The 14,974-nt window shown below is 38.4% G+C and overlaps 1 long non-coding RNA gene across 1 annotated transcript; it reads right to left on the reverse strand.

Moving 5' to 3' along the window:
- Positions 1-8,765: 8,765 nt before the first annotated feature.
- On the reverse strand, positions 8,766-12,310 carry LOC136754037 (uncharacterized). The gene is made up of 3 exons (XR_010817503.1): positions 12,194-12,310; positions 10,620-10,673; positions 8,766-10,256 (listed from the first exon to the last, which is right to left on the reverse strand). It is a non-coding gene; the product is annotated as an uncharacterized LOC136754037 (long non-coding RNA).
- Positions 12,311-14,974: the final 2,664 nt, after the last annotated feature.

Consider the following 14,974-nt stretch of genomic DNA (forward strand, 5'->3'; position numbering starts at 1 on the left):
CACCTCCCCCATCCGCGCAGCCACACCTCCAGGGGTTGCCATACAGATGGATCTCCCGCAGCGTTCCTGTGGCGCCAGCGAGGTCCGCAGCGCTGAGGCGAGTCAGTGTGTTAGAGTCCAGACGCAGGATGGCCAGCCGGGTCAGGTCGTGCAGCCAGTCGGGTCCCAGCGCCGAGAGCTGGTTGCCGTGGAGATCCAGCGTGTGGACCATGGACAGCCCTCGCAGGTCCCAGGTGGAGACCGAGCTGATGTTCTGATTGAACAGGAAGAGTCGGCCGAGATTGAGTGGGAGGCCTGGGGAAAACAAGGACAGGATTAGTAATACTAAACTGAGTGGGCGGTTGAGGTGATCAGAGATCTGTTAATTGAATGATGTGCTGTTTCCATACTGGAGTTTATCATTTCAGTCGAGGACATATGCAGGCATGCACCGTATGCCCACATAATTGGAATGGAACTGTGCATATGCCCAAGAAACGATAACCATTACGATTCTGGATAGGATATACCCTCCTATGATTCCTATAACGAACTCTGTCGTTCGTCTGCCAGTCGCCGAATGGCCAGCACCTCCCACCCCTACGAAAAATTTGCCAGGCCAATTTGTGCAATAGAACAACTATTTTAACTGAAACTCCAGAGTTGATCTCTGCTCTCACCTGCTCAGGGATGTGATCGAGGGCTCGCTCCGTCCCGGACAGGGCCCGGCAGTCCAGCGCGATGGAGCTCTCCGGCCCCTCCTCCCACGCTCTGCAGCCCTCGGGCACGCACTGCCAGCTGGGCACGGCCAGGCCCACACACAGGCAGAGCGTCCATAGGTGTCCTGGAGCCAGCACTGCGAGGAGAGAGAGAGGGTGACTGCCTGACACGGACACACACTGCGATACTGCACAACTGGTGTCATTGTCCTCCACCTTCTCCCCGATACAGGTGTCATTTCGCACACCATAATTCTTCTTAAAACATTTACTCTTTCTTAAGAAACTCCACTGACTTCTGCACGGCTCAGACCCGGCAGCTCTCTAAGGACCCCAGGCTGCAGACCCATTCTTCAGCTGTGGCCTAGAAAGCTCCCAATTGGCTACACTTCAAAATACTACTGGTTCTCTGAAACAATCAGCTTGTCCGATGACGGCCCAGCTCAGTGAGTCTCCCATCACTCCCATCAAAAGAGCAGTGTTCAGATCTGTTCTCTTTGACAAGGTATGGCACTGATACCTGAATCCATTGAGGTGATCAGACAGAATCACATCCTTACCTCTTTGAGACCGCAGGTTCATGTGGGGGTGTTGTCAGCTCTAAAGGAGGCTGTGCGTTTTATACAGGGAGGTGGGCTTGTCTCTGTACGGGCCTGTATCAACACCACAACCAACAGCAAACAGAAGGTGAGAAAGAAAAGATTAGGAAGAGACAAGGATTAAGGCAGATGGGGATTGGGGGAGTTACGATTCCTTTAAACCTATGACATCCTGTCATAGATTTGTGTTGTTTGCGAACAGGATTAAACCAAAGCAGTCTCTTTTGGTTCAATTAACAGAAAAGCCTTGATTGTAATTATTATTATTATTATTATTATTATTATTATTATTATTATTATTATTATTATTATTGGTGATGGTGGAAGTATTACTATTATTTTCTTGAGCATCAGTTTCCCTGCCGTACCTCTTCTAATATATATACATTTTTACTATTCATATTTTGTTTATGTGCTTTAATGTCAGATTACTATTATTTTTTAAATGGCTTCAAAATGCCAGACAGAATAAAGAATGGATTATTAGGATGAAGGAGGCAAACAGTTCTACAATGATGTCATTCATACAGCATCTGGTAATCATTTATGTCTTCCCATGCATTCTGAAATAGGCCCATCATCTGAGGTTAATCCATCCATTCATTTTCAATAACCGCTTCATCCAGTCCGGGGTCACAGTGAGCTGGAGCCCAACCGTGGTTAATATAGGGTTAATATCCCTGTTATATCACTGATCTTCGTGTGAACTACAGCGCTGATAGTTTTCACTCTGTTTTACATGTTCATGGGCCTTGTTGTAAAGACAAGATTAGCCTCTAATTATTGTATAAAATGCAATGCACCATAAAATGCACCATTAGTGAGTTCATGACCGCTGAGTGAAAAGCAGTTTATCGGTTTATCACAGGTTACATGTGGCTAGCTGGCCACCAGGGGGAAGCAGGAGGTCAGAACGGAGGGTGCTTGAGAGTTATGTAATTTTGTTTCAATATCGACAATAAATTGACAGCAGAAAAAAAACATTAATAAGTAATTGAATGCATTGCCCATTAAAGTTCTGTAGTTCTCCATTTTTCTCCAAGTCACAGCAATACCGTCCTTCTGTGGCTGAGATTCTTCTCGTCTCTCTGACTGGTGTAAATGCCATCAGGACTCTAAAGCTCCTGTGTCTCTCCTCTCCTCTGCATCCCGATTCGTATGTTTTCCTTTGTACTTTGTGTGTCTGCTGCTTTAGATTTCATTGTGCAGCTTCGCAGAAGTCTGCAGTGATAGATGTGCAGGCCCTCCCTGTAATACTTCAGCCCTTCCCTTCTGGACAATTGTCTTGCTCCTCACCATGATGCTCCCTGCCATTGCTCGTGTTATATCTGTATTTCATCTTCATTGGCTGTAACTGTATCTGTGCTGTTAGTAATTCTGCCTGCTTTGACCCCACTGCACGCAGCACTGATGTAACTATTAGCCCCTAAACACCCTTGCGCTGTTTATTGTACTTCCTCTTAGTTCATATTACTGCAGTGTGACTAAGACTGTATTTTTGGTAACACTTTAGATTGTCAACCATAGATATTTAATAGTTATTTAAACTCGCTATTGCATGCTTTTGAATGTTTATTAGCTATATCTATAGTGCCATGGAAACCACGCTGTATGCACTTGCAATTGTAAGGTAAACAAGTACACTGTAAAAAAAATGTGGTAAATACCCCTGAAATTGGACTGTATAATTTACAGTAAAGTACGGCACACAGTATAGTATGTTACTACACTCCACATGTGTTGTACAATTGCCTGTATATTACTGTGTTCTTTACAGTAAAATAACTCATGACCTTTTTGAGCTACCAAAGGGAGGAGTGGGACATGTGTGTAATTCAGAAACCACCCAAACTGGTCTGTGTAGCTATACACAAATTGTGTTTTAGAAGAATCCAGAAAACAAAGCATCATTAACTCATGTGGGCAGACTCTCTTCCACATTGATCATATTCCAGGGTTAATTTAATTTAATTAATTTGTTAACTTATTGCTTTAATAAACAACAACAAATGTATTGAGATATTGCCCTCATCCTTTGAAATATAAAAGAATAATAACATGTCAGTTGTTGTCTTAATATACATCCTACATGCCTAATGATAATAGATAACTTATGATGACTTAATAGCATATCAAGAAAATAAAAAACCGGGAGGAAGTAAAGTTTGGAAACTTTATTCAAGCAAGCCATCGCCTGTAATCTTCATCATGAAACCATGAAATATCAGTAAAATATAAAATTGTTTAAATCCTTTTATGCCCTTTCATTATTGCGCTCTGTATTTTATTGTGATTAACATTTACATTTTACAGTGTTTTCTAATGTGATTGTGCCTTTTTCTTATTTAACTCTGTTTAAAATGTCTGTAAAGGGCTTTGCACACCAGCAAGAAAAGCCCTGAATAACAAAATATATGATTCAAATGGGTCTGGTGTGCCTTGATAATGTTGTGTCAATGCATTGATTACAGCTGGTTTCCATACTGTTCTCACTGTGTGAATGTAAAATTGTAAAAATGTTTGGTTATTTATGTCTTGCAGTGTTTCATACTGTTCTCACTGTATTCCTAAACAAAATGACCAACTGAAGTGTTCTTGTAACACTATGTTATTTAAACATTTGACTTGTTTTTAATGTAAAACAGTATTGTACAACACTACACAGAGACAATGAACATTATATTACGGAATAAACACACTAAAGGAAACAACATTATGGAACAAGTTAAGGGTAAATGTTTATTATGGAATGCAATCCCCATGTGTGATACATTGTGTATAAATTCAATGTAATTACATTACATAATATGTGTTAAACCGTTCCAATTAGGCAACTAGTTTATAAGTAGGTGAGGTTGCTGGTTAGTTAGTATATACCACCAACGAATTATGGATTCTCGAATTATGGCTCCACCACCAATGATTTTTTAGTGACTTTAGATTACAACCAAAAGATAACTTCAGGTAGGGAATGATATGTTATGAACCTCGGGTTTAAGGAAATGTAAGTATATAAAGTTTGTAACTATTAACTGTTAACAAATTATAATACTGGACACTGTAATGCAACCCATGTAAAAATAATTGTACCTGGGTTACCATAAAGCTTTTGTCCAACTTAATTTGTATTTGTTTGATTGAATTAGTGTGTCTGTGTAAACAAGGTCATGGTCTCATGGTCTTACGGTGCTACAGTACTGTGTTATAGTTCAACTCTGATAACTAGAAGAACTGGGTCTGACAAGAATCAATTTTCTCCAGGGGTTTGAACAGATCGCCTTGGTGCCAGAAAAATCTTCTACACCTGCATCCCCACAGTCCCTCAAGACAGGAGGTGAGATGTATTCATGTGTTCACTCGATCCTACAAAAGGCAGCTACACTACCATCAGAGGTATAACGGTCTTAAACTATTTACTTTATAACACATGATAACCTGTGCACACATGACACGGACAGTTACATTGTATATCTGTGGATGCCTCAGGGAGGGCCTAGCTGTCAAGACAAAACATGCAATTACATTAAGGTGTTCCCTGAAATTATGCTTTCTCTGCACAACAGTTTTGCACTTATGACTGTGCCAGTGGCTTCTGTTTGCAGAGCATCCATGCTCAGCACAGTAACAAGGAATGATAAATGTATCTGTGAAAATATACATAGACACCACAAAACGTAGATTATATCAGCATAAATATTGACATATTCAATAGAAAAAGGCTGGGCAATTCAAAATACAATGGTAGGACAAACTTTGAACATAAAATACAATGTTTGAAAGCTAACACATACATGCATATTATATAAACAGGATACATTTAAACTTATAATGAAGACAATGATCACAGTACAATGTATTGATTACATTTTTTTCTTACCATGAAAAGAAAAATTGAAACCGTAACACAAGAATAAATTAATAACTTACAAACACCTCCATCTTCAAAACAAATGGAAAATCCCCAGTGTTTTTTTTAAGAGGTGGTGCTCTGTACAAGTAAACGGTGTCTTGCAAAATTGACAATCATCATCTTTTGATATCTTTCATAAATCCTCAAAAGATGCAAATGTTTTTGGACCTGTTTGTAAAATAAAAAGTAATAATACTACAACTAATGACACCAGTTTTATGTTAGTACACAGAAGTGGCAAAATGTTTCAAATATCATACCTGCCATAGGACATTCAGCTGTGATCTCTGCAGATGCGTTGAAGGAAAGAATTTGACGTGATCTATGATTCGGACTTAAAAATATACCACTTGGCCTTTGATTGACGTCTTTTGTGATCCGAGTCCAGCCACTCCAGACTTACCTCTTACCAGACGTATTACCTGGCGCCAAGGATGCATTGTTTGCCTTCAAAACCATTAATCAACAGGTCAGTGTCTCCGGTGACAGTAGGTTGAGGTGAGAAAAAAGTCAGACACAAACTATTTGATACTTTGATTAGTGCCCGAGTTTGAATATCTTGTTTAAGTAACCTGGTCCAAGGTGTGAACAGCAATCAGTGTAAAAGATTTGATCAAATATTCTCAGCTGATGTGAGAAAATGGAAGGGCTAACCAAATAATTTGAATACCAATGTTGAGACATCGTGTATGTATCATCATCATCATCATCGTTTTTATTAGTAGTAGTTTGAATCAAACGAGTGATAACACCACTCGACAGTGGTTCAAAATACTCCAGGCACAACTGGTCTGTACCAGTACAGAGACCACTCTACAGTGGTCCAGTGGCCAGCGAGATATGTTTACATGCAAAATACTGAGTGATAGGTAATTTGCCATTGCACGCCCGTTGTTTACACTATAGGGAATGGCCTGATGCAAGGAATCCAAGTTTTTTGTTTTTTAAATGGTCGAACAGCAAATGTACTTTTTTCCTTTTCATCTTATAATCAACAAATGTGAATGAAACTTTAAGAACATAGGAAAAGTATAGGTACACCCATTAATTAAGAAAAAATAAATACAAATGATGACACTCCACTGTTTAAGTGCAGTGCAGATTAGCTCATCCGGCAATTCGTCATCTCGCCTGCCTGTCGAATCAATCGATACAGACGCAATACCATGTACTGATCAGCAGGGGTGGGTTGCACTAACGGCATCCGATCTTGATCCCAATTGTGTTGTACTAAACGGATCAGTATGGAGGGTGATCAGTGCCAAAATTAAGATGAACGTGATTATGAACATGAAGATGAACATGAAGATGATTATGAAGATGATTAATAACATGATTATGAAAATGAACATGAAGATGATTATGAAGATGATTATTAACATGGATTATGAAGATGATTATTAACATGGATTATTAAGATGATTATGAAGATTAACATGAAGAGGATTATGAACGTGAACATGAAGATGATTTGGAAGATGATTATGTGCATTGGATTAGCCAATAAGCGCACTAGCTACCGCCCACTAGCTCTGATTGACAGAGTTCAATGTTTTGTCACATCGAAAAAGAAAAAGAAATACAAGAGACACTACGAAATGTAGAAGCGCACTGAGAAATGTGAATAGCAAAGAGACAAACAGGGAATAAATATATACGTGTTGAAACTAATGAATTAATAAATAAATGTTGAAATACATAAACAAATAAATAGATGAATAAGTAAATAGATAGGCCTAAATGTCCATGTATTTGTTTAATCATGTATTTATTTTCTCTGTGTATTTATTTTAAATTTCGGTTTGGATAGTCCTCCATACTCTGAAACCGTGTAACTCCCTGAAATTAAATATATGTGTATACCTAAAAAACATCATTCATACATCATAATTGGAACCCACAAAATACCAGTGATGATGATGAAGATGAAGATGCAGACTTTTACAATGTTGTAATTTTTTTACAAATATATTTAATTTCAGTGGATGCAGGTGGCAGATGGGTGGGATGGTTCTATCTGTCCATAGTTTCTAGATTTTTCTGTATTGAGGTTTGTTTTGTTAGTGTGTTTGCTTAATAACTTAATTACACCAACAAAATAATATAAATATCGGTTAAAAAAATTCTGTTTTGCCCCTGTATAAACTCTGCTTTTGTGTCTTTATGGTGAGGTGTAGTTTGTGTTGCGATTAGGGTTGTATTTATTTACCTTATTGTAAAAATGCTCTTATTTCTCCAGGACCCCCATTGAAAATTACTGTAGCAACTCCACGGCTGTGCAACGTACTGAGATCGCCCCTACACCCCATAGTTTTAAGACATTTCTTAAAACTCACCTTTTGGATCTCTCTTAGTTGCAGCTGTTGAGTTGCTTCTGCTGTGTTGCCTGTTTGATCTTGTGTGTTTTGACTGCTTGGCTTGTAGTGACTTGAGAAAAGCACGTTATAAATACAATTGATTATTGGCTAATTATTGTAGCGATCTGGGACTGGCGGGGGGGGGGGTATGTGCATGTGTATGTATGTGTGTGGGGGTGCTGTCCGTGTGTGGGAGGGTGGGGTTAAGGGTTAGCCTCGCGCAGGAACGCGGGAGGCGTCGTGATTGGAGAAGCCAGTTACGGGGCCACAGGGCAGTCGCGGAGTAGTGCTGTGCAGGGTTGCCAGATTGGGGGTGAAACCCCTCATTTTTGGGGGGAAATTGAAGCCATGGGGGGAAATGTGGGGGGAAAAGGATATGAAACAGGGGGCAAAAGTAAAAAATGGGGGATTATTTTCCTCATTGTAAATTCCCCAAAGTGCTCTCATTAAGAGTTCACTTCACCAGTACCCCAACCCAGTCCCCCTTGACCTGACTTCATCACCCCAGCCTCCCTACCTGGACCTTACCTTATCAGCTAACCCCCACCCCTGGACCCCTCACTTCATCAGCACCCCCCCCGCCCCGGACCTCATTTCATTAGCACCCCCCTCCACCCCCCGGGGCCTCACTTCACCTTCTCCGAAAGGTGGGGGAAATTTTGTGATTTTTAGGACCAGTTTAGGGGGAAATCAAGGAGAGGACCTGGCAACACTGGTGCTGGGGTTGGGAGTAGTTCAGTGAGTGTAGAGTGTCAAAATCTGTGCTGCCAGTATTTTACTGTAAATTAAATCAATACAGAAATGTATTTGAATATTACAGTAACATCCTGTACAGTTACCTACAGTACTATTACTTTACATTATACAGTATCTTGCTGGTGTCTGTGCTGCCAGTATTTTACTGTAAATTTAACAGATTTTCTTTACAGTGTAGTTCAGCTCAGTAAGAGTAGTTTTTTGACTGCATTAGAGAAACTTAAATCAGCATGTTTCACAATATATTGTGTATGCAATTTGATACATGGCTTCATATTAGTTTGATTATATATTTGGCATGATATCTACTCTACTTACCTACATATCTACTATAACTACTATGCTTTTCTGCCAACGTTAACTTCCCAGCATTAGTGCTCCTTAAATATGACAAAACATATCAATTCAAACATGTGTATTTTTAAAAGTAATTTATTTGCCAGAGGTGATTACATATTTTTTATACATGTGTGCATCTGTGTATAAAGTGGCCTAAGTACCACAGAATGAGACGAGTTTGAAAAAAATTAAATGCTTAATCAAATACAACCCTATAATCAACACTACATTATTTTGATAATGCTTTCATAACCTTCGTGACATGTGTTTTTTCATTACATGCACATTAGAAAAGTAACACAATGTATTAACCCTGGCCTGCATACATATAGCCTTTATATGCGATTGATCATTTGAACTCAGAACTCAGAACTCAGAAAATGATTATGCTTGTCTAAATACATCACACTATAATTAAACTTCCCATCACCAATATTACCCCACTAGACCCTTGATTATCCAATGACACTAACATGCATTTATTTTCAAGACACACTCTCCTGAAATTCTAATATAAAGAAGATCATATAGTGCTCTTTAATCTTGGTGATGTTATTTTTCACTGTATGCTATGGGGTTTTCAGATGGTGGGCAAGTTCCCTCAGCAACCTTGATGTGTTGAGAGAACAGGATTATTTCTTTGCCTAGGCCAACTGTGTATTGCCACATGTTGATACTCTGCTTGGGTTGAAGGGTAAAGGAAAGAGTTTCTTCAGTTGTTGTTGCATCTTCCCAGTTCTCCTTGTCTGTTTTAATGGAGCTTCCTCCGAATTCTGTACTGAGGGACAACTGGAACTGGATCAGAAAACGAGTCAGGGGTCCCGGTGTGATTGAGCTCTCAGCTGCCACTTTCCAATTCTTCTCCACCGATGACATCGTCTCCTTTACATACCCCACTTTCTTAGTGATCTTTTTATTCCATGTTATGGGGATACTGGAATCATTACAGACAGTTTTGATTTTTTCCCACCGGGCAAATGTTTTCCCTTGGATGACCGCTAGCCCAGCGGGTAGAAAACAGGTTAGATTGGGAGAAAAGGAGGAAATGGATTCAGTAGCATCTTCATTGAAATTGTTGAAGGAGCTGAACTCGACTGCCCATTTATCTATTGGCTTGAGCAGTTGGAACTCGTAACCAGAACCCCAGTAGTAGAGCCCCTGCAGTAAATCTGTCTGCAGAGGTGCATCTTCACCATAAGTATCTTCAGTAAGATTGGTGGTTTTGTGGTAAGTTGACTTTGTCTTGAAGATGATGTAGAAATATCCATTGAATGACAAGTAGTGATCTCCTCCTTGGCAGTTGGAGTGAAGGTTGAAGACTTTACCCTCACTGTCAGAACTCAGGTTGGACACTTTCCGAAATGAATCACCTTTGATGACAAAGAAATTGCCATAGTAATCGGCCAGGTAGTGTTCACCCCCCGTGCAAGAGGGATGCAGGTGATGCAGATTCATGTCACTTCCTGTGTTGAGGTTGGAGGTTTCCACATAAAAGCCCAGATCAGAGCGGATAATGTAGAACATATTACTTGTTCCACAAATATCAACCCCAGGGGCTTTGTTTTTAGGAAGGATTTTGGCCATTGAGCTTAATTGTCTGAAAGAAATGGAAATGGCAAAGACTTATTTTTATTTTTGTCTACTATTGGTCGGTCAGTTGTCTAACCTGCTTTGATTCATCTGGGTTTTATCATTCCTAAACCCAGTGACAACAAGTAAGTGTCTGAGACCATGATTAAAATCAATTTCAACTAGATGTCAATCTGATATCCATGTGTTCTTTTGTTCAACTATTCAGGATTATATATTTTTATTTTATCCGTGTGTGTGAGAGAGAGAGAGAGAGAGAGAGAGAGAGAGAGAGAGAGAGAGAGAATTATTTGACAAGCACAATCTGATCTAAGCATTAGAAACTTGACAGCAAACTCAAAAGCAAACAAGAGAGATGACAATTACAAACCTTTAAATATGTATTTTTTCACAATCCAGCTTGGATTCTCAGGGAAGCCGCTTCCTGTAAACCAGTTTCTTTATCAGCTCTGTTGTGCTCTTCCCTCCCACTTTCTTTCACTAACCTCACCACCAATCCTCTTGTTAGACAGTGTCTTAGGATTTGGATTCAGTTCAAAAGGTCTTTTGGTCTAAAGTCTCTATCTGTGCACGCACAATTATATGGTAACCACCTTTTTCCTCCTTCTCTGGGTGATGGAGCCATCCGTAATTGGCTCACTAGTGGTTTTAAGTCTATGAATCAGTTATACATTAATAATCAATTTGCCTCTTTTACACAGCTCTGTCAAAAATGTGGCCTTCCCCAAAATACATTGACCCATCCCCTCTATTATTAACACATTTTGGAGTAGTGTCTGAAAACACCCCTTTGAACAGACTCCAATTGGATAGTTTGCCTTTACCACATTGTTAACCAAATGCCTTATTTTATTCAATTGGAAACAATCTACCCCTCCCTCATACATACATTGGATTAGGGATCTTATGCAGTTTTTAAAATTAGAAAAAATAAAATGTACATTGCATGGGGCCTCTAAAGCATTCTATACTACATGGCGCCCTTTCTTGTCCTATGTTGAGCAACTCCAGTGCCTCTCAGAGGACTAAATGTGTTTTCTGTCCCGACCCCTCCTGTGGCTCTGTATGAGTAATTGTTGAGATTTTTTGTTGTTGTTGTTGCTGTTTTGTGTGTGTTATTACTAATATTCGCGGGATTGACTGTGGAGTGTATAGTTATTTTGTATTTACCTTAAGTGCTACATCGAGTGCTGTGGCTTTCTATCACGATAATCTCTAATCAATCCCTCTGTCATTGATCATTGTTTTATGTATGTGCTCTCTGTCTGTTGTTGTGTGTATTCTTTTTATTTTTATTATTATTATAATAATGATGATTATTATTGTTTTTTGTTTTGTTTTGGGATGTGTATGGAAAAACTTAAAAAGATTTGAAAAAATACATATATTTAAAAAAAAAAGCAATTGTATTAACAACATGCAATGAGAGCCTTTTGTGTCCTCCTTTTGAATAGATAGCTGAACTATAGGTCTGATTGCATTAGTGATCTAATGCATAGTGTTAATCTATAGAATTTTAAATTAATGTAGTTATAAACCAGTTATAGTCTAGTACAATTCACTGATTGTTGATAATGAATACAACTTTCATTTATATTCCAGTTGAGTTTAACTACCTTGGAAATGTGTTCAATTAGATAAAAATACAATCAGTATTGAATAGTTTGTAAATGTCATATTCAGCTTATAGACTTTGAGCCATATTTTTGGGGAACCATTTTTAACAAAGATAGACACTACTATAATACCCAAGGACCAACCTTTAATTTATACTGTTAAAGTTCATTTAATGATTCCAAGATGCTTCATAATTCATTTCAGGAAAATAATAACCAGACTCAAGTCGTGTTTACTCTACAATGTTGCATATTCTTCCTATGTCCTTTAAAAAAACTTACTAGCTAGTTAGTGGCAGCTTGTACAACACAACTGAATTAGACTTACTGTGAGTGATCTTCTCAATGTTCCCTCTGGTATAAAGTCTCTCTGGTTTGTGCAGCAAGATGAAAGTAAGAAAAAAAGTATGTCTTTATATAATAAGCAGAGAGGAACAGCCTACCATTAGGGTGTATACCAATGCTATGTTACCAGTACCTGCTAGCATCTGTCAGAACACTCCTACAGTCATGTTGATATCTGATAATAGATGGTTCAGTCATAACCCTTTCTCTGAATTGTTTTATGACTGTTTGAATTTGACTGTTCTTCAGTTCTAATTTTGAATATGTGGACAAGTGCCTATCTGTCACTTATCTTTTATAGCACCATGACCATTGCTACTATGGAAGGATCCCAGAGAAGTGGCTACAACAATGTGTCTGGATGTTAGTTTTAGAGGCCTCAGTGCAGTTTCAGAATAGCAGTTTCCCCTTCACTTTTATTTATATATATATATATATATATATATATATATATATATATATATATTTCTGAATACTTGATATAGACATTGATGAAAAATACTGGAGTGTACAAAGTAAGTTAGCTCTGCAGTTAAAGAAACATTTTCAGAAGTCTTTGGATGGCAGTGCTAAACGTGCAGCTGTGTAATGCAAAAGATAAGCAAAAATTGACATAACATTTATTGTATTTCCACTTTAGCTGGTGAAGTGGCCTTTTTGGATAATTTCTATTCGTAGTCCCTAGATCAGGAGTTCTTCGTCTGTGGGGTGTGCCTCCCCAGGAGATCATCCAGGGAAGATGTGAGGTGCCTCCCAGCTGTAAATTGTTTTAATAAATTCTTCTGATGAATGCTACTTTCTAAATGCTAGTATTATTGAACTTTTGTAATGCTCTTATATTGTGTAAGTCACCATGGATAAGGGCATCTGATCATAAATAAATAAATAAAATACAGTTAATACAAGTCCTATGTGTGAGTGCGTTTCATATATGTATGTGTGAGAGTATTCAATTTAATTTGCATGTGTGCGAACTTTTCATACGTGACTATTCGATTTCATACGTGTGTGTACAAAACGCTTGAATTATTTCCTAAAAGGCCCCTCATCCAGTAGCTTGCTTGCATACTGGTTAAAGTAACCGTTTTAATGACGATGCCATTAAATGTGTAGCTAAGACATGGGTGGCTGTATGGGTTTTTTTTCTGGTTAATTTAACTGCACAGTCCAAGTTCACCTTACCTGCCACAAAACCTTTTTTTTGGTAACATGGTGGCTGTGTATTTGCAAGTGTTACTTTGAATAAGATCTGCCAGAGGATTGTTCAAAATCTAGGATATACTACTACCAAGTTCCCCAGCATCAATGATCAATTTAGCTAATTAGCTAGTTAAAATCAGCAAATAGCATTTGGTGTAGATAAGCTGTTCTCAAACTGTGGCGTGTCAAGGAAGGCTCGAGCTAGTTAGTTAAAAAAAAAATGTTTACACATATATATTCTAAAATAACGTCAATAAGAAAAGATTTGGGGGGCCAAATCAAATGCTGCTTAGGGCCCCCAAAAGGCTAGAAACGGCCCTGTCTACAGCATACCACTCTGCTATGTAGTTTGTTAAATTGAACACATTCTGTGTTTGTTTAAGGACAACAGAATTTTGTGTAAAAATTCACCAACGCACAAGAGAATGTCTTTTAACACAAGTCTGTATGGGACAAACACATTATTGTGCTGTAATTTCTAAAGAGTAAAGTTTTTCAAACATTTGTAAAGCTCTAAGAGTGTTCAATAGGCAGGTCAAAAGCAACTGCTATTAAACTTTTTAAGTGAAAATCTACTAAACTCTTTCAAACCTTATTTAAAAACAGAGTATACTAAAACTAGTAGATCATTTTTCTTCTTTGTTATTAATAATTGTATTATGTTTAATGATTGTGATTGTTGAAAACTATTATAGTGATATGATGTGGCAATATTTTTTATTTACTGGGGCATTATTGTTTAACATGAGACAAACTTGACAGGAATCCTCGGTAGCATTTGATGCTGGCAGTGTGGATGCTCGACCACACTGCCAGAATCAAATGCTACTGAGGATTAAATCCAGATCAGAAATGGCAGTGAAAACGCACCTCATGTCACACCCATATATGGTCTGAACTCCAAACAGATCCATTGCCTTATTGTATTCACCTTATGACCTTAGGCATGGGCACAAAAGAGGGGCCCATGGTAAAGCACAATTTCATCACATATAGAGCTCATGGTACAGAGGTGTTCCAGTATTATTGGTTTAGAGGAGCACTGCAAAGTTACAAACTTACCACAGCTGCTCTGTGAGAGGAGAGGAGAATAGGGTTATCCATTCTTTTCTGTAACTTAACACAGACTTAATATTACTTGTTTAGGAATATAATCAAATTATATTAATTTAACATTAATTCTATCACAAATAAATGATTATTGAACACCTGTGACTTGACTGCATCTTCCCTCAGAAAATAATTGTATTGAGGTAATAATATGTGAAGAGGCCCCAAATTCCTCACCCGTACATGAGGTTACCAAAGAGCACATAATGAGACCAGCTTCTACCGGTTTGTAACAGATGCATCTCTCTGCAGACACACAATACAAATTTAGTACAGAACGTACGTTCTAGTAAAACCACAAGAAGATGGGGAAGTGGGCACACAAGCCCCCTTTACCTATCTAGACATGCATTAGATACGTGTGGAATATAAATAACGAAATGGCTACATGTGTCTCCATATTTGGGCATAAAATAGAAAACATTGTGTTTAAGCTTAATCAGGAAGATAGTGA

Source organism: Amia ocellicauda, chromosome 7 (genome assembly GCF_036373705.1).
Source record: "Amia ocellicauda isolate fAmiCal2 chromosome 7, fAmiCal2.hap1, whole genome shotgun sequence".
Classification (NCBI taxonomy): Eukaryota; Metazoa; Chordata; class Actinopteri; order Amiiformes; family Amiidae; genus Amia; species Amia ocellicauda.